Consider the following 20,533-nt stretch of genomic DNA (forward strand, 5'->3'; position numbering starts at 1 on the left):
TGCTGCTCCAGAGAAGCGGACACGGAGCAATGGATCCAAACTACAAGAAAGAAGATTCCACCTAAACATTAGGAAGAACTTCCTGACAGTAAGAGCTGTTCGACAGTGGAATTTGCTGCCAAGGAGTGTGGTGGAGTCTCCTTCTTTGGAGGTCTTTAAGCAGAGGCTTGACAACCATATGTCAGGAGTGCTCTGATGGTGTTCCTGCTTGGCAGGGGGTTGGACTCGATGGCCCTTGTGGTCTCTTCCAACTCTATGATTCTATGATTCTATTCTATGATTCTATGATTTGGAAGGGACCCCGGGGGATCATCTAGTCCAACTCCCAAAATGGAGGGATTTGCAGGTGGGAAGGGGATGTGCTTTAAATATACGCTGTGTGCACAGCTTGTTTATTCACCATCAAATTCCATATGATACGTGCTTTTCAGTATTTCCTCCTCAAATGGCATTGTCTGAGAAGAATGACCAGGATCCAAAGAACTGCCTAATTCAGAGGTTTTCAACCTTTTTGAGTCCACGGCTCCCTTGACCAACTACATCCTTTCTGTGGCAGCCCTGTGGGGCTCAGGAGCCCAGTTATGCCACCCCTTGCTTGTAGCTGGCAGCCGCTCACCCTTTTTCAAGCACCTTCCCTTGTGGAGTGTTTCCTCAGCCTCCTCTCCTTGGGAGTCCTCCAGTCAGCCGCTGCTGCCGTCCCTGGTCTCTCAGCTGCCCTTCCCTCCACCCCAAAGAGAAGTTCCTCTCCAAGGCACCATTTGCCTGCAGAGCTTATAGTCAGGGCTGCTGCAATAAACAGCTGTGCACACCTTTGGGAGGCAGAGATGCAAGAGAAAATCAGAGGAGGGAGGAAAGGAAAGAAAGACAGAGGCCACTGTTGCCCGTGGCACCCCTGACCATCATTCAAGGCACCCCAGGGTGCCACGGCACAGTGGCTGAAAACCACTGGCCTAATTAGTTCACTTCGCACAACAAGATTTTGGTGTTGTGTTGTTGATAAAATGTTGCATGGTAAGTGGATCTTGAAACTTATGGCATTTTCCTATGTGCTATGGCCTAGCTGTTAAATGCAAGAGGGAGAAAACTCCAGTGGATGGTCCCATCCTTGGGTGTACAAAAAGCAGTCAAGTTCCTTGATTGGTTTTTTTGTTTTTGTTTTTTTAGATCAGTTTCTGAACAAAGTTCATCAGAAGAACTTGAGAGAGCTTTGGGTGGGCTTATCATAGCATAAAACCAATATAAGAAAAGAGAGGTATATGGATACATATGTGCCAGCCTGTACCAAAAACTTGTTGGACAACATGCACCATTAATTAGATTTTTGTATATCTATACGCAGAGAGATTGAAAAAGTCTACCAAGATTTTAAGAAACACAGATCGAAAAAGAATATATATATATATATATATATATATATTCACAATACAAACACATAAACACACAAACACACACACACACACACACCACCACCACCCAGTTTTCAGTAAGGATACATGTTATGGGTGAATATAGTATGGTTGTGCCGTCCTCATTTCTGTAGCTGACAGGGCGTTTCGGAGTAGTATTTTCACAAGACCAGTTTTCTTGTGAGAAGAAACCACAAAACCTCCACAGGTTTTCAGAACGACAGAGTTTACAATGGTTAGTATGAAGTAGGTCACAGGGATGGTTGCCTTGGGCACAAAATTGTTAGGGGACGCAAAATTTCAACACCCGGTGCTGCCTCAGTACAGTTGCATGCTTATGTTGCTGGGCTCTGCTGAAAACGGCTTTTGCATGCAAACCAGGAAGTGGCAACAGAATGACTCTTATTTTCTTATCTCTGCGGCTGCAATCTCCTGAGTGACATGGGCACTGTTAGGCAGTTGAATGCATACTCTGTCCATTTCCCTCCCTCCCATGCGGCCCCGGGCTCTGGTAACCCTTGCTACGCCACTGCCTATTTACAAAAACATACGGTGAGCAGTGAAAAGCAGGCAGGCATCCAAACAAGCTGTGCAAACAGGACTGATTCCCCCCCAAAAGCAACATTCTTGCAGCTCCCAATGGCTGCTTTTTGACAGCAGCTTTAAAAAAGATGCAATGTTTTCACTGGCCACATTCAAAACGATTTCCTTCACCAGTACAAGCAGGTGGGGTGTGGCACAAATTCCATTGTTGATTGGGGAAGCTATTAACAGCAGCTCAGGAACCACTTATTGATCAAAACTGCACAAAGGAAATATGGCTCTCGTTTCCCCTTCCATAGCAGAACAGAAGGGTTACGATACCAAAGCTTAATTTTCTGGTCTAAAATGTCCCAACACATAGCCAAATGTGCACTGCCTGAAATAACATATTTCATTTGGGATAATAAACCAGCTACAACTAATTTAGATATTGCACAAAATCTAACAGGAGAAGGAGGGCTCCCATCAAGCTGAATTACTATGTGAGTGTAACAGGCTAGCTAATAGACTAAGTTAACCACTCAAATCCTCCAATTTGGAGGAAAACACAATATTATAGCAATGTTGCATTCCAAGTTGTGCTTTAGGTATTTTTTTAAAGGCTGCTTAGTTAATATTGGGAATATTCTGAATAATTTTATCATCATCAGCTGTCTACTGTATGCTTGGGATTACATATTTATGCCTGATAAATATCCTGCAGCTTTAGTGATATTAACCCTGACTGCAATTTAAATTTAAAAGAAATGACTTAAAGCTGGAATTTCTAAACATGCTTACCAGGAAGTAATCTCCATGGAACATAATGGGGCTTATTTCAGAATAAACACACATAGGATTCTGCTGTAACACTAACACAGAACCTCAGTTCCAAGATTACCAGTTGTAGAGAATTATTATCTACTGTGTGAAGTCATTAGGACTTACGTTTTCAAAGTGGAAGGCGGACAGCTTGGAGCTGCCCCAAGACATGTTACTGCCTAAGGCAAAGAAGCAAATGGCATCCCCTCCAAATCAATGGAGGAAGAGACTCAATTTTGGCCTGGAGGTAATGGCTTTTCCCACCTGTCCAGCCCTTAAAGCCTTGAGAAGGGAGCTGCTGCCACAGGCATTATGTGCATGGGTATTTTAAAGAGCTAAATAGAATTAAAGATTATGGGTCATGGAGGTGGGGAGAGTACATGTATGACCTTAACTGTGCTTAGTTTAGTTTTTGGCTGCCACTTTGCTTACGTTGCTAATATTGTTTTATAAATTATAAATGCTATGCAATGGACCTTCTGGATACAAACTTAATTCGTTCCTGGGGTCCGTGCACACCCTGAAAAATCCATATCCAGAGGCGCCACTTCTACGCACGGACACGGTGCAATAGAGCGCTTCTGCGCATGCGCGAGCAGCGAAACCCAGAAAAATACTTCCGGGTTTGCCGCTTTCGCAACCCGAAGTTTACGTTACTCAAGAGTAACATAACCTGGCGGTCTACTGTATTAATTTGTTATGGGCTAGTTAGTAGCGAGTGCTTGTCCCCAACCCATGTCCCAAACCTGAGTTCTTGGCTCCTTTGGAAGAATGCAGGACTTGGGGAGTCACCTACAGCATCTTCAGCAGCCTCAAGTGAATGAAGGCTTGCTGGCAGAATAAGAATGTTGTTGTTGTTTAGTCGAGTCCGACTCTTCGTGACCCCATGGACCAGAGCACGCCAGGCACTCCTGTCTTCCACTGCCTCCCGCAGTTTGGTCAAACTCATGCTGGTAGCTTCGAGAACACTGTCCCACTATCTCGTCCTCTGTCGTCCCCTTCTCCTTGTGCCCTCCATCTTTCCCAACATCAGGGTCTTTTCCAGGGAGTCTTCTCTTCTCATGAGGTGGCCAAAGTATTGGAGCCTCAGCTTCACGATCTGTCCTTCCAGTGAGCACTCAGGGTTGATTTCCTTAAGAATGGATAGGTTTGATCTTCTTGCAGTCCATGGGACTCTCAAGAGTAGGGTTGAGCAAAAATGAATCCAAAAAAAGGCACACCCTTACTTTTGACTACAACTGTGACTACAACAGGGTGTTTGAAGAGGAGAAGCCCAGCAATCTGTCTGTAGGTTGGACCGAGGAGAGTTGGCAACACTGGCTCAGAGCCTTTTGAAAAGCAAATGCTTTGGTGCATCCAAGGTCCCCTCCCACCTGGGCTGCAAGAAGAAGTGCGAAGGTGGCGGCAGCAACCACCAGAGAGTAAGAACCCCTGGCAACACTGCAAGGTTGCTGTGTTGGAGTCAGACAATGAAAGGGGTATGGGAGACTCTCCCTTGCGAATACTCCTCCTTCATCACAAGGGATGGCTAACCTGTGTCTAAATGTTGCTGGACTCCCAGCTCCTGTATCATCTCTCCCCATTGACTATGCTGGCTGATAGTGTCCAGTAGCATCTGTTCCACCTGTCCAAGGTGAAAGTGATGGCCATTTTAAAGAGGCTCCTAGCTGCAGCACAAACAAATAAGAGATTAACAAGGAGGTTCAAAGAGCAGCAGTGAAACATCAACCCAATACGCCCCACTTTAAATGTAATACAACTATAAAGACAGAAGCAGAATCCACAGATGAGATAATCTTCAGAGAGGTATGTGTGTTACTCTGTTGCAGTAAAAAACAACAATGAGTTTTGTGGCACCATAAAGACAAAAAAGAAATTATTTATAGCATAAGCATTCAAGGACTAGAGTTTCCCCTCATCAGATGCAAGCTATATAGTTTTGCACAAACTTAAGAAAATCGTAATCCAGTTTACCAGGGACCAGAGGCAAATATTTCCTAAGTCACAGATGTGGCACACAGATGGTATTGCTTTACTCACAAGCAATTATATCAGAGACACAAGATGAGCTGGCTGTAGGCTGGCTGATCTAATAAAATCAAAGGCATTTCTACCTATCAAAAACACATTCGTGCCAAATGTTACTATTTTAAAGTAGTCAATATTATTGGCAAAAAGGCAGGTGAAAAACTGTCTTCACTCATGAGTAACAACCCATTCTCTTTTGATAACCAGTTTATCTCTGAATAATATGGGATGGGGGACTACCTTCATGCTATTTTATGAGGTTCCCATGGTGTCTTGCACTATTTTAAGTTGTATGTGGCTTTTTCAAAGTTAAAAAAGAACAGGGAAAGGTGGGGAGGAACGCTTGGACAATTTGTAAGCAGCAAACCCCTCCTAGATCTCAGATCACATATGTTTGGAGAGAAATAAGTAAGTAAATAATAATATATCCCCCCCCCATCACTCACACAGTGATTTTTATTTTATTCTATCAACATCCTGCACAACCTCTCTAGAATCATAATGGATCAGGAAGGCATTGTGCAACCTCCAAAACAGTAAGAATCAGCCCAGGGATTCTGATGGGCTCTTTCACAAGTGGGTCGGGTTATGAGGCCTCCAGCCCTGGTGCTTTTCATGGCAGGTTGGGCATCTGCCCTGTGAGCAGATCTATTTGCAAGAAAGCTACCAAACCAGGGTTGAGCATGTGCAGAACAATAAGAACATAGGAGGAGCCTGCAGGATCAGGCCAATGGCCCATCTAGTCCATCATCCTGTACTCACAGTGACCTACCAGATGCCTGTGGGAAACTGTGAATCCCAAATCCTGCAACCTTCATATGAGGCCCTTCTTCGAATACCTCTTCCCTGAGAGGTCTGGAGAGTGAAAACACAAGAGCGGGCCTTTTCTGTGGTGGCTCCCCACTTGTGGGATGCTTTCCCCAGAGAGACTCACCGGGCACATTTGTAACATATCTCTAGGTGCAATCTATGGGTTTTTAAACTGGGAGGTGGAGTATTGATTTGTTTGCGATTATGTTGTGTGATTTTTGGGTTTGTTTTACTGTACACCACCCTGTAATCCTCAGATGAAGGGTGGGATGTAAACTAAATAAATAAATAAAGCAGGACATAGGCACAAGCACACTGTTCCCTGCAGTTTCATGGGAGTGCAAAAAATATATACTGATGAGTAAAGAAATAAATTTTCATTTCTTTAACAAACGAAATGTATGTTTCAAATCCTTATGGCTATGAAGACATTAGCCCTATTCAGACTCTCACACGGTTGAGGGTGGGTGGGGCTAGCACACTAACACAATGAAAAGGACGATGTTTGAATGTGTGGGGCCAATATCTGCTGAAAGCCCAGCAGCCAGAGGGGGTGGCAGAGTTAAGTATCTGGTACTTGAGCTTGGAAGTTTGAGGGCCTGGCACAAGACTGAAATGAATCGTGCAAAACAGCTTTGAAAATGCAACAGAAATGGTTTTTAAAAGAGACTGTATGCAAATTTATTCAATCTACATAATGTATGTAGGTTGCAGAATCCAGCTTTCCCTGCCCCAGAATTTCTGAGAGGGATATGCTTTGAGTAGACACATCCCTGCAAAGTACATGAGAGAGTAAATGCATCTGAACTCAAGAGTACTTAACATGCGTAGAGTTGCCCTGTTAACGCAGCAATGTTTTTTGCTTCCTCGTGAGCTGAAAAACACCAAATGCAAACATAGGCATAATTTTAGGAAGGCAGGAAACGAGCATCCCCATATCTCGGACTCCATGTGCTTCTTTCTTCAGAGCACTTGCATCCATTGGCTCAATGCACCATGTGAATATTATTGTAATAAATCATTGAATGGGCCAGGTTTAACTGCTAAAAGGCTCAATATTTTGCTTTCTACCCACCAAAAAACCCAATATTTTACCTTCCCACTGAAATAATCCCTCTTAATATATAGGGTGGGTTATATTGGGATCACAATTTGGTCTGTATCCAAAGCTCCTTGTACAGCCCTATTATAAATTACAAGTCAATAAAATATGCAGGCTAACCATGGACACCTTGTTCATATTTTGCAAGCTTTAATATCCTGAAGACATCTCCTTCCCCTCCGACACATGGACATTTTGAGTATTAGCCTCTTATTTAGATTCCGAATTGCTCCCCTCTAGGGGATTCTTTTGACAGACAATAAAGAGAGAGAAGCTAAGGCAGCGTATTAACTGAAACTCTTATTTGCCTAAGGCTGATTTCAGTTTGTTGTTCCACTCAGTTTGTTTCAGTGAAACAGTTCTAACGTGTAAAATTGTTGTTTTGCGGAAGCTCCAGATTTTGACCTCAGAAAACATAAAGTACTGTCTGTCAATTTGTTTTGCTGCTTCTGGATTTGAAAATATAGCTCATGAATAGTAAAGAGACTCTGCGGGGACATGCCTGTGTGTGTGTGTGTGTGTGTGTGTGAAAATGAAGAGGGAAAATGAAGAGCGAAAAAGAGTTGGGGGGATTAAAGCAGTTGTCCTAGGTTTCTTGATGCTTTGCTAGGGTAAATGACAAATTGACTTTGGTTGGGACATGTTTTCTTTAATATTTTACATTGCTGCACAAGTTATAAAAGAAAAAACATGTTTTCCAGAGGGATTCCATTTTCTCTCCCTATGAATGTAATGCTGCTTTCTTTGCAAAAATCAGTATCCAACAACGAAGGATTCATTGCAGTACTTTCAGGGGCAATCTGCTACTCTAGGCCCTCTCTGCCCCTTCTGTGTTTTCAGCCTAACATCTCTTGATCATTGGTGTTGCCCAATTGCTTATTTGGAATCACTGCCTACAAACCTCAACACTCTCCAGCCTTCTTCAGGTGTTGGAAATCCAGGAAAGTAAACATGTGAGTGGCAAGAATTGGGCAGTGGGGACAAGCGTGCCATCTCCACAGACACCCTCCACCGCCATTTTTATCACCTTCCAACTTGCAAAAGTTGACTGCTGTGCTTCCCCGTGCATTTTGGAACCTTTCCGTAGATACATAATGCACCTTTGGCAGACGGTTGCCTTCCAACTTGCTGAGGGCAGTGGACTGGAGAGGCAGAACTATGGTGCTCATCTGTCACAGACGGGCTGGATGCCAAAGAGTCGTGGGAGGCGCCAACTGGGGAACCCCCAAATGAGCCCCCTGGGGAAGGAGGCTCACCAGGAGACTGGTGGTGGGACAACAATGTGTTGCCAGAGGGAGGAGGAAGAGTAGACTGGGAGGAGGAGGGGTACGAAGCGGAAGAGGCAACAAGGTTGAGTGAGCAAGAAACTGGGGCAGAGAGCAGTCTAGCAGAGGACACACATTTAACATTTTCTGGTCAATCATGAACCAGTAACTTCCTAGTTTGCATTCCTAGGCATTCTATTGGGACAACTCTTCAGGGTAAAACTCCTTAAGTGTTATCAGGGATCTGAACCCAGGACCTCTCGCAATCTACAAGACATCGTTGGACCAGCAAGTCAGAAAACAAACTTAGGTTTGCAATCCTGTGCTTACTTGGGAGTAAGTCCAGCTGAGCACCATGAGACTTACTTCTGAATAGACATGCACAGGATTGTGAATCTGTGAGCTGTACTTCTGTGAATGGCCTCTTGACAGAAGGGGGAGGCAGGGGGTTGGGGGGAGAAGAAACATATGTTGTCTGCTTGCTTAAATTCCTCCCACTACTTTGGTGAAGCATGAGAAAAAAGCTTGTGCTTTGAAGACATTTTTTTGTGGATTTTCATACTCTTTTACTCCCTAATCACACTTCTAATTTATTTTGTAAATTTTCTAGTTATGCAGAGAATATTTCACAAGGCAAAACCCCTGAAACTTTCTAATTAAAGCAGCTTTGCACGACAGAGTTCAATCTTTTTCAAGTGAGATTGCTGTTTTCATTGCCCTCACTTTGATCAACTTGACAACATGATGCGAATTTGGGGGGTAAAATCAATGTTTCTCTTGAAATAAAGAAAAACATTGTATTATTCTGTGCCTTAAAAAACACAGAGAAAATTCCAACTGCCTCTATGAGGCTGGGAGGGGTGTTCAACTTGAATTTATTCAATAACAGCCAACTTCTCCCCCTTCCCCCCCAAAAAAGGTTTTAAAAGAACTTAATTCCTCTAAGCTTTAAATGCTGCACATCTACAGTAGTTAATTAGATCCCAATCATCATTTGTTATTGCTGGAATTTTCCTGTCCCCTCCCTATGGCAGTACATCATACAAATATAAAATAAACACAATGGTCAGAATCCAAAGGCAAGAAATTTTCAAGGAAGGAAAAATTTCTGTCTCCTCCTGCCACCAACTGCCCCCTAAAAGCTCCTGTGTTCAGGAGGGCCCTCTGATTCTTCAGGGTGAGATGGGATGGGGGACGCTGCCAGGAAAGGGGGCAATTTCTGAATGGAAGTGGGGCAGGAGTTCCAGAGAGGCAAAGAGTGGAAGTGTGCTTTTCAGCCCCTGCCCTGTGCGTTGAAGGGCTCCATGGACTGTTAGCTTTCTGATCCAGCCTCAAGGTTACTGGAAAAGAGTCCATGCAATCCTGTGCACATTTACTCAGAAGTAGATTCCACTAGACTCAAATGGGTCTTACTCTCTAGGTAATAGTGTATTTAGGATTATAACATTGGTATTGATTCTTTCTAGACATTTGGAGACCCTAAGAATTATGATAAGATTGTATCTAGTCACTGCAATCCTGAAATGACTTATTCAACAGGAGTTCTGCTGAAAGGCAATATATCAAAGGTGTTTAACATTTTGCCATCCTACCCATATTACGCCTGCTGTTAAAAGCCCTGAGATTAAATGAATGGGCTCATAATAGAAGGAAGTGTGGCACAGTCAAGCCTTTATCTTTAAGATACTTCCTTAAATATTTTTTAAAACACCATTTAACACACTGTTATCAATCTTAAATATTGCTAATAGCATTTTTGCCTTTTCCGATTAAAAAAAAGTAAATTATGGAAGCTTTTGAATCATCCACTCAGCATGCTCAATTATTTTGTAAATAAAAATTTCATTTTAGCATGCAGACATTAAAGCTAGAATTTAATCTCAGATGGATATGCAACTTGATCACGGCTCAGAAAAAAAAATAAATGCTATTGCACATGTTTGATATTAATCTATTTTCCAGCATGTTGCTAGAGTTTATCTAGTCAAAAAAGCCAGTTTGTCAGATTGCTAAATGACATTGTCCAGTGGGTTGTAAGAGCTCCAATTCTGTGTTGAATAAAATTTAACTCTTAAAGCTCGGAGGATTTTTTATCTTATTTTACTGCTTAACAGCTCAGATGCATTTGCTGGCATAATTCACACCAGTTTCTATTGCCTAAGGCCTGTAAGAAAATGATGCAGCCAGACTAACATCTACCTATATTGATAATGAATACAAATGAGCTTTCGCCATGTGGCATCCCACAATAATTTGCATGCAGCCATTTGGTAAGCTAATTGTATGTATCTTCCTGCCAAATGGTACCATCCTGCCACACATAATTTTCAAGCCTAGCCTCCCTTTGCACACATTGCTAGCAGCACCAGAGACAATTCTGCATGCAGCTTGTAATGTGACCGTGTGGGCAGGGCCTTTCTCATCCAACCAGCAGCAGCTCTCCTCGCCTTACCCACAAAGCCTCATTTATTCACACATGTAGCTCTGCAACATGGGATGCTAGCATGTAGAAGCAACATCCATCAAGGCAACCTGAAGATTCTCCCCATTGCTTTGCAAGACAGTGCCAAAAACTCATGCAGACAACCAACAGTTCAGTCCTAAACATTTGTGCTCAGAAATCCCATTAGGTTCAGTGGGGCTTACTCCCCAGTAAGTGCACAGAGGATGGCAGCCAAAGCTACTCTGAGATGGAAAAATGCACCCCAAGTACCTTGGTTCGTTTGTTTGAAAAACTCGAGTGGCACAGTGGACTTTTGTGAGGTAAATGATGAGGCAGATAGAAATCTGTAGGGGAGTGTCCATTGTTTTTAAGTGGCAAACCACACTTGAAGCTCCTTATCCATTTTTAATTTGATTAAAGAATTGATTCTAAGTTTTGTCTTGAAATGAAAAAAAGAAGAAGATGCTTGGCTTGCAAGAAAATGGTGCTACCATCTAGAATCATAGCATGACAATGTAGCTCTTGTACTCAGGTCCTTAACCTTTCCGTAACGGCTCTACAGGGTCCTCTTCTAATAATAGTGGAATCTTTGAAGTACTTCAAGTACTAATCGAACTTTAGCTCTTAGAGTCAAGGTCCACAGAGGCTTCGTGTGTTATAAAACAAATGTCAGGTTCTAAAAGATATTTTTTAATGGAAGGAAGATATGTTTCAGCTAATTCACCAAATACGACAAGGAAACCACTGCTTGGTGCAGTCAAAGCTCAAATTTGAAATTGCTGGGAAGGGGAACAACAGGAATTACACGCTCTGCAAAGTAGACTGGTTGAATTTTCAAGAGCATCCGTGACACGTTTGGTCTTGCAACTGGGCGGTTTATCCTTAGCTCTTCTAAGGCTTCATTCTCACATATATGGAACTGACATATATACATATGGAACCCACACCACTGACAGGCCAAGTGAACAAGACATTTCTACCCATTTGTTGCCCTCTCCTATCTACAATGGTAAGGACTCCAGGCAGCAGGCCTGCACAACTTATGAGCCACCAAAGCTGAACACAGTCCCACCCACTGAGGCCCAAGAAACCTCTCTTTACTGTCTGCCTGTTGGTGATCATTTAGGAGCTCACATTTTGCATTCAGCTCAGCAGGTCACAAGCTGCATCAGCATGCTATACGAAGACAGCACTGGACTGGTAGATGACAACTTACTCCTCAAGCCAATGCTGTTCCTTTTGCCCATATGCTTCTTCTATACAGTCCCATTTGATTTATGCATAAAGACATTACTGATGGGTAACTCAGGTTGATCCTGTAGTGTGCACACCACACTGCAATGGTAATGTATGATTTGGCCCTAAAATATAGTGACCTAAAATGATGACATAGTCCAATTGTTGGTAGATAGTAGCAGGATTTAAGGTATGATTATATTTTCCATTTGATATTATTATTATTATTATTATTATTATTATTATTAAACAAGGTATTCCCATTTATTCAGTTCACCTAATTGTTGGTGGCAATCATAAATGCACTTAAGGTAAAGGTACCCCTGACCTTACGTCCAGTCACGGACGATTCTGGGGTTGTGGCGCTCATCTTGCTCTATAGGCCAGTACCTATTTATAAATGAACTTACTTAGAACCTAATGTGGGACCTTGCTTCGATTTTGATGTGTTTCAAAGTCTTGTTCCTGCTGCTGAGCAGTCCCATCCTCTTCTGCAGTCTAAATTCTCTCATCTGAAGATGCTACTCATTTTATAAATTGGTCTCTAAGCGGAACTGAATGCATTTGTTTGTAATATGAGGTGACTCTCCCATCAATATTCCTGATTATGAAAACCCAGGTGCAAGTATTTTGCTCTGTGGATTGCACCAAGACTTGGCTACTTTTAGTGTTTTGTTTTCCAATATGGTTGTTCTGTTTACATAAAATACCCAAAGGAAAACAAGATAGGTAGGTTTGGAAGGCCAGATATGCTGCTGAATCTAATCATAAGACTTAGCTGTAAAACAGTTCTTTTCATCTTGAAAGTGCTCTACAAGCATGAGTTAATTAATATATGTATGCAGATGACATGTAGGTGTGATGCCCCTTTGAAAATTACTTTTTCTTCACAAGGTTTGATCATCATGAAAAGAAATTATTATGCACGCTTTTGAAATCATTTCCCTTACAGCTGTTGCTTGACTACTATCATTGAGAGCCAGGTACTTATAAAGCTCCCGACATTGCAATATCAATTTATACAAGCACAGGAAGATATTCATCTGCCCACTCATGCTGTTTGTAGATGTATTGTAAATTTTGGTTTTGATCAAGTGGAGTTTAACACAATGGGTTATTTTAATGAGAATATTTATCCTTTTATTTTTAACGGCACCAGCCCTCCGAGGCAGGCCTGAACACACAGGGAGAACCTAATTTCTATGTCACTCAACCATTTCATTTTGTAGGAAAATTATTTCTTGACGCAAAGAAGCAGAACGGGCAAATGAGTTCAAACAGATAAAATGAAAGCCAAACCGGAGCTTTGCTCATCCTTTACAATTTAACTGAACATAAGAAGAGGTTCTAAAATGTTCGCTAAACTTGATGTACACTGGTGTCACAAACACACACACACACAGACACATCATAATTGGGATTGCAGCGTCCATGGTGCACACCATTTTATAAGAAAGGAAGATCGCTTGGTTCTTTTAGAAAAGTTCTCAAAGTTGAAAAACTCTTTTCATCCTCATAAGATGTACTGTAGGTGTTCAGGGTTGTCCTCTGTCCTGGCATCTTTTCCCTGGCACACTGCAAGTGCACCTCAATTCACAGACTTCAGAGCCCAGTTCTCACCAGGGTATTTGGGAGGAGCTGGAGCAGCCACAACAGCTCCAAGTCAGTGCGGCAAGAGGAGAGTCTGGCTCCTCACCAGAGAAAGGGGCAGCTGCTCCCATCAGTCACAGACTCATCACTCTTTGTTGCATGGAAACTGGTATTTGAACAAGGGCACTTTCCCAGGCTGAAAAGGCTACTGGGGCATCGGCAAAGCATACACTGCCCTGGCAATTGGCATTTCTCACCTATCATATTTGGATTCTGCCCTTCCTCTGAGAAGCTTGGGCATCCATGGGGTAGGCTCCCAACCCCCATTTTTATCTCCACAATAATCCTGTAAGGTAGGTTAAGTGGATAAACAATAACCAGCCTCAGTGAGTTCCATACCTGAATGGGGATTTTAACCTGGACTCTCCCCATAGTCCAACTACCTTCTTGGCACATCATGTCGGCTCTTCAGTATATCATACCTTCCACTGGTACACCCTACCACAGATAATGCATAAGAATAGACTCTTGCACCTCCTTTTGTAACCTGCTTCCTGCTGCCTTTCCCTCCACCATTGATAAAATTTAGACTGTAGGATTCTTGGGCCGGGAACCAGTCTTTTGCTATTCTGGAAAATGCCATGTGTATTGACTGTATCGCACAAAATAACAATAGTAGTAATAATCCAAATCTATGCCTTCAATTAATGAAGAACAACATAATAGTAACAAGAGAACATGGTGGGATCAGTTTCTTGGTAAGACCCAGTGCTTTTTTCTGGGGGGGACGCAGGGGTATGCATACCCCTAAACATTTTGTGAATCTTTGTACTTTTGTCCATTTACTGTATCTATTTCCCCCGATTTGAACTATAAAATGGTGGTTTTCTTGAGTCAAAATGAGAGTACCCCTAAACATTTTTTTTAGAAAAAAATCACTGGTGAGATTTAACAATGAACTAATTGATCTGCATGGAATGAAAACGGGAGGTGAAAACCTGATACCTCTCTGCCCTTCCAGTGGAGAATCAGCATAAAACAAACAGATCAGGGCATCATACTGTTTTTGCAGCATGGGATTCTAAACAGCAACAAAGAGACTTCTAAAAAAGACATTAGTGAGAGTTATTATACGGAGCACTACTGACAATGGTGGCAAAACCGCAGAACTGCAAATGTAGACAGCTTGTCGTTGTTTTGGTTCTTCTTCAAAAACAAAGCTGCTCTGTATTGTATTTAAAAATAGGCTTTGCAGAGGTGAGCGACTGAATGACTCTGAATAAATGTAGGTTACAAACGGGAAGCTGATAAACACCTTGAGAAATTCTATTAAAAATAGTAAGAAACCTGAATCCAGAGGCACAGTGTCTAGCAATCTATCCAAGGACACTAGGTAGAACTAAGTAGAGCTGGCATGTTCTACTTATGACTTGTTCTAAGTATTCTGACTGCTATTAATTTACTGTCATGTCCCCAGCTGTGAGTAACAGCAGACTCAAACTCCAGGGAGAATCAGGAATATCAATAAGACAGTGGTTCTCACTAAGGAGAAGCAGACCACACATTCCCAGGTAGATGATATCTGCAGTCAGATCCTGACTTGCTAAGTGAGCAACCCAAGCAGCAAATCCCCAGGACTCCCTGCCTAGAGACTAACCAGCACCTTTAGCCACTGGGCCAGAGCATGGCCTGTTTAAACTTTGTCCACTCTCTGCTTGGGATTCTGCTGAAGTTCTGTCAAAGCCTGGCTCAGAAATAAGCTTTGGGGGTTCTTAAAAGTCAGCTTGAAAGGAGAGGCAAGTTGTTAACCCACCTATCCAGAACTCTTTCACGATTCAGAGCAAATTCCAGGCTGGAGGAGGAGTCCCAGCTTGCTTCTCAACAACCATGTCAACCCTCTTCACCAGCTCTCTATTGCCCAAACCACCTCCACCACTTTCACCTTAGTTACTGTGAGGTCAGCAATGGTGGCAGAGATTGCCCTGTAGCCAGCCTTCCTTGTTATATGGAGCAGCCACATTTCTAGGTGGGGCACTGAAGGTACATAGCGCCATCCACAATCCTCTTTCACCTGTGGTCTGACTCTCAATGAATTGATCTTAACACTTAGCTCTTAGATAGCGGATCTCTGTGGATGATGCCATATGATGTCAGGTGACTAACAGGTAAAGGTAAAGGGACCACTGATCATTAGCTGCAGTCACGGACGACTCTGGGGTTGCGGCGCTCATCTCGCTTTATTGGCCAAGGGAGCCGGCATACAGCTTCCGGGTCATGTGGCCAGCAGGACTAAGCCGCTTCTGGCAAACCAGAGCAGGGCACGGAAACGCCGTTTACCTTCCTGCCGAAGCGGTACCTATTTATCTACTTGCACTTTGACGTGCTTTCGAACTGCTAAGCAGGAGCAGGAGCTGGGACCGAACAACAGGAGCTCACCCCGTCGCGGGGATTTGAACTGCTGACCTTCCAATCAGCAAGCCCTAGGCCTTGTGGTTTAGACCACAACGCCACCCGTGTCCCTTGACTAACAGGTAGATGTGGCCAAATTCAGAGGCTTGGCAGGTCTAAGGTTAACGATCTGGCAGTTCCCCACCACTGATATTATAGACAAAATGGAGACCTGAGAAACAAGTTGAACATGTGAGGACAGCATATAGGTGGGATGCTGTTGCCTTGTAACAAAGACCATGGTAAACCATGGTAAGAGCTGTTCGACAGTGGAATTTGCTGCCTAGGAGTGTGGTGGAGTCTCCTTCTTTGGAGGTCTTTAAGCAGAGGCTTGACAACCATATGTCAGGAGTGCTCTGATGGTGTTTCCTGCTTGGCAGGGGGTTGGACTCGATGGCCCTTGTGGTCTCTTCCAACTCTATGATTCTATGATTCTATGATTCTATGAACTAAAAAGGTCTTGGTCTAGTATATAAATGATAAGGAAATGATAAGGAAATCTGTTTTGAGAAGGTATTCCAGTGACAGAGTGCCAACACTATGAAGGCCCTGTCTCCGGTAGCATCTTGCACCACTAAAAAGGAGAATGATCTGATAGAAAGGAACCTTCCTCTTACCCCATCCTTCTGTTTTTTTTTAAAAAAATGATATTTATTAAGGTTTCAAAGGAAAAAAATTACGTAAATAAAAAGAAAAGAAAAAAAGACAAAAAATAATAATAAAAAATACAAAATACAGAAAAAAGATTAAAAAAAAATTAAAAAGAAAACACATCAATCTTTCCATGTCATATATTCATATCCTTGCTTCCCTGACCTCCTCACACCTCCCTTTTTTGTATTCCAATTCGGTTAGTTAATTCAGCAATTTCTTTCCCTCTTTGTTTTTATCTTAATCCTTTAACTTAATATATTATAACTTTGAGTTCTCACCTGTTAATAATCCATTTTTCATACACCTTTATAACATTGCTGCTTAAACCACTTAACTTCATTCTGACATCATTCTAACATTCATTAATTTTGCAATATTTCTGTAAATAATCTTTAAATTTCTTCCAATCTTCTTCCACCGACTCTTCTCCCTGGTCTTCTCTTACCCCATCCTTCTGGTTCATGCATTCCTACACTACTACAGCAGGATGTTAAATAGTCCCGGGGAAGCGGAGCACATTCCACACTGCTAGCTGTAACGTAAAGAGGGTAAGAAATAGAATTGCCTTGGTGGAGTAAAGGAAAGGTCTATGTAGTCCAGTGTCTTGTTTCTAAGACGAACCAGCCTAATGCTTCTTGAAGCATAGAAGCAAAATGCAAAATGATGGCTTTCCCTTCTGTTGTTCCCTAGCATCTGGTGTGATTAAAGTATACTGCCTCCAGACATGAAGACACTATAATGTTATCATGTTTAGAAACATTACAGAGATATATTCTCTATCAATTTGTGTAGTCCTTAAAAAAATAAAATAATAGTAATCCAAATCCTTTTAAACTAGTAGCCATCACCACCTCTTATAACAGCGAATTCCATAAAACAATTACACATTGTGGAAAGAAAAGGCTCCTTTTGCCTCTCCTAAGACTTCTGCCAAACTAAGCAGCCCAAGTGGCATATTCAATGGGGCATTTTCTCTGTTTGTTCTCATGCCATATTCTGTAGCCATCGTGTGCCATAATGAGATCCTCATTCCAACTCTTGTTTACCATGGAAAATGAAATGCTTAGTCCAGTGTGTGGACTCCCTAGAAGCTGATCATGACAGAATGTGGACACTTCATAACACGTATTTATAAGAGCCCATTCACTGGGCAATAGAAGCCATTATGGGGCAGGAAGGATGTGTCAGCTTTAAAGTATTACGAAAGGCTTCAGTGTTTGAATTCTCTCCAAATTACCATTATCTATTGTGTGTCAGAATCTATTTTGGTAGCTTTGAGCATCTCAAAGTGTTATTCATTATTTTAGAAAGTGCACTTTGTTTTTTTTAAAAAATAAAACCTCCTAAATTGCATCTTATTTAACAGGCAGCCTTTGCATGATAGTTTGGGATTATGCTTTCCATTATTGTGATATTCAGAAAGGCTACTTATCCCAGCCGTCAGTAAAAGAGTTACAAATCGTAAAGATGTTTAAAAGAAAGTAGAATGTGTATCTATGTTCCCTGGCAAAATGACTATCCAGGCACCGTAAAAATATTAGGTACAGACAATGCAAATGCATTTTATTATTTCAGAATGCTGTCAGATGAAATGTACTATTCACGGACAAGGAAAACATAATTTTGACAACCAGGTTACCTGATATTTGTGTAGTCTGCTAACTTCAAATAAAAAAATAAAATAATCTGCATTTTGACAATCTATATTATGTGTCCAGAATCCCACAATCATCATCAATTATGCAAATTCAAACTATTTGCATTACTATTTTTATTTTACATATTGTTATTCTATATTTGCTAGTCATAGAACAGGCTAGGAGCTATGCAGGACACTTAGGCCCTACCTTTCATCTGCTGGAAATCTTATTCAGTCATCTGTTGGGCTGAGTGAGGCTTAAGCAACCATTGCCCACGTCCATTTCAAGCATGTCTTTGCAGTCAAAAGAGCTAGAAACTTGTTGCTTGCTCTAAAATAAAAGTGAAATGCACATTACTAATGGACAATGACCTCTAAGTTAAACACCTCTAAAAGGGAAATTGACACAGAAGATTGAGGCTATTAATAGCTGCTAGTCCTGGTGGCTATGTGGAGACAACATAATCATAGCTAGCCTTCCTTTGAATACCAGGCTCTAGAACAATGGGAGAGGGAAAGAAGATGCTAGACGAGATGGGAAATTTGGTCTGATGCAGCGGGACTTTTCTTATCCTCTTATAGTTAACACCACATTTTGTACTTTGATCTTTGGATTAGACCAAAGGCCCATCTCGTTCACCAGTCTGTTCCCACAGTGGCCAACCACATACCTGTGCGTAGTCCACAAATGGGACATGAGTGAAACCGCTCTCTCTGCTTATGATTCTAAGCAACCGGTATTAAGAAGCCTACTGCTTTTTGGAAAGAAGAAGAAGTCCCAGCAAAAGAGGAATGGATACCTGAACTTATGGAATATGCAGAAATAGTGAAACTTACCAGAATAATAAGAAATCAAGATAACAAGCTTTTTATAAAAGAATGCAAATGTTTTACTGAATATTTACAAACAAACTGTAAACAGGTAAGAACATTGGCAGGATTATTGTAATAACCTGCAGTTTTATAAATCTTTAAAGTAGATGAATAAATGAGCAAATTAAGTTAATTTGGATATGCAGAAAATATTAAAAATAAATTTAAGGAACTGCAGAAAGAGGGGGAAGGATGTCAAGTTCTGAAATGTTAAAATGATTGTAAAATTATTGAAACGTATAAAACTGAAAATCATTATATATATATATGCATAATGCTTTTCACAGTGGAAATAATATACAGCCATCATGACAAGCAACTCTTGATAGATAGCTGGTGAAACCCTTGGAGAAGTTGAACTCTTGAGAGTTTTCTTCAATCATTTTTTTATGTATATTAAAAGGTGCCCCCCCCCTTCAGATATACACACGCAAATTACCCTTTTCATTTCTTATTTCTTTTTGCAGCACACCGGAACAAAACTACCCAGGGCATCAAGGGTTTTCAGTGTGACAGTTGAACAATGCTACATCACAGCACTACCTCACAATGCGTGGCACCAAGTAGTATTAGTATCAATGTTAGGACATTCTCCTTGTGACTGATGGATTCTAAGTGCTGTAAGTTGCTTTAACCTTTTGGAAGGGAGGGATAAATAGCAAAGAGTGTGAAAATGGCTGCCCCCCCCCCCCAAGATACTTGCAAATTACTCCATACTCTAACAGTGCAATTCTATGCAAGTCTAATGGAACCAAAGCCCTGCTGAGTTCAGTGGGACTTCCTCCCAGGTAAGTGTGTACAGGATTGCAGCCTCAGTCTGCTTCCTCCTTCCAACTCTGACTTTATGACCTTTACTAAAATAAGCAGCTATTTGCAGAGTTGGTAATGAGCATTGTTCACTCTGCTTATCAGATATGGGGGGAAAGGAAACATTTGCTCACTATGGGTTTGTTCAACTCTGGCAAAGTACCTTTAAAAGAGAAAATGTCAGTGTGAAATGTCTCCAGGTAGCTCTTCTGCAGTTTCTTCTTACAAGAGCGATTCTGAAGCCACAGAAATATTAAAGGCAAAGGTCTCACAGTCAAGAGCTTTTAATTTTTTTTATATACCTGAATTAAATCAAAGTGAAAGAAACAAAAACCCAGGACCAGATTTGAATTAGACATGTTCAAGAATAAATAAACTATAAAATCCAACCAATCAAAGAAGTAAAACAAACACATTTATTAAACAGCAAAATGTAGCCATCTAAAACCACCAAAAGAAATAGAACGGTGTGAACACTCAGTCAGGCCTCAGCCCATTTAGCAGAATCACAGTCCACCAGTTGAAGGCTAATGGGGCAGTCTTCTTCTAGGTGTGCAGAGGAGTGATGCTCAGAACAAAGACTCCTGCAGAAGCACTGGCGGTGTGTAGCTACACTCCTTTGCACCCCAAAATAAATCAGGTGTGAAGCATGTCTCCAATTTAAAATCAGAAAAAGTGAGTCTTAGCTATCAAACACTTGTGAAATATAGATCTACAGTAGCTACATCATTAACCATTGTTTAACCTGTTTGTGACTGTCAGGGAACTGCCATCGGAAGGAAGGGAAGTGAAAGGGCTCACACAGGTTGGGAGAGACTCAGCAGCTGAAGAGGGAACCAGTAGGGGGAGAGGAGCTGAGCTGAGGGAAAGGGAGCTGGAGGGATGGCT

The sequence above is a fragment of the Podarcis pityusensis genome (genome assembly GCF_964106645.2).
Source record: "Podarcis pityusensis genome assembly, chromosome: 4".
Classification (NCBI taxonomy): Eukaryota; Metazoa; Chordata; class Lepidosauria; order Squamata; family Lacertidae; genus Podarcis; species Podarcis pityusensis.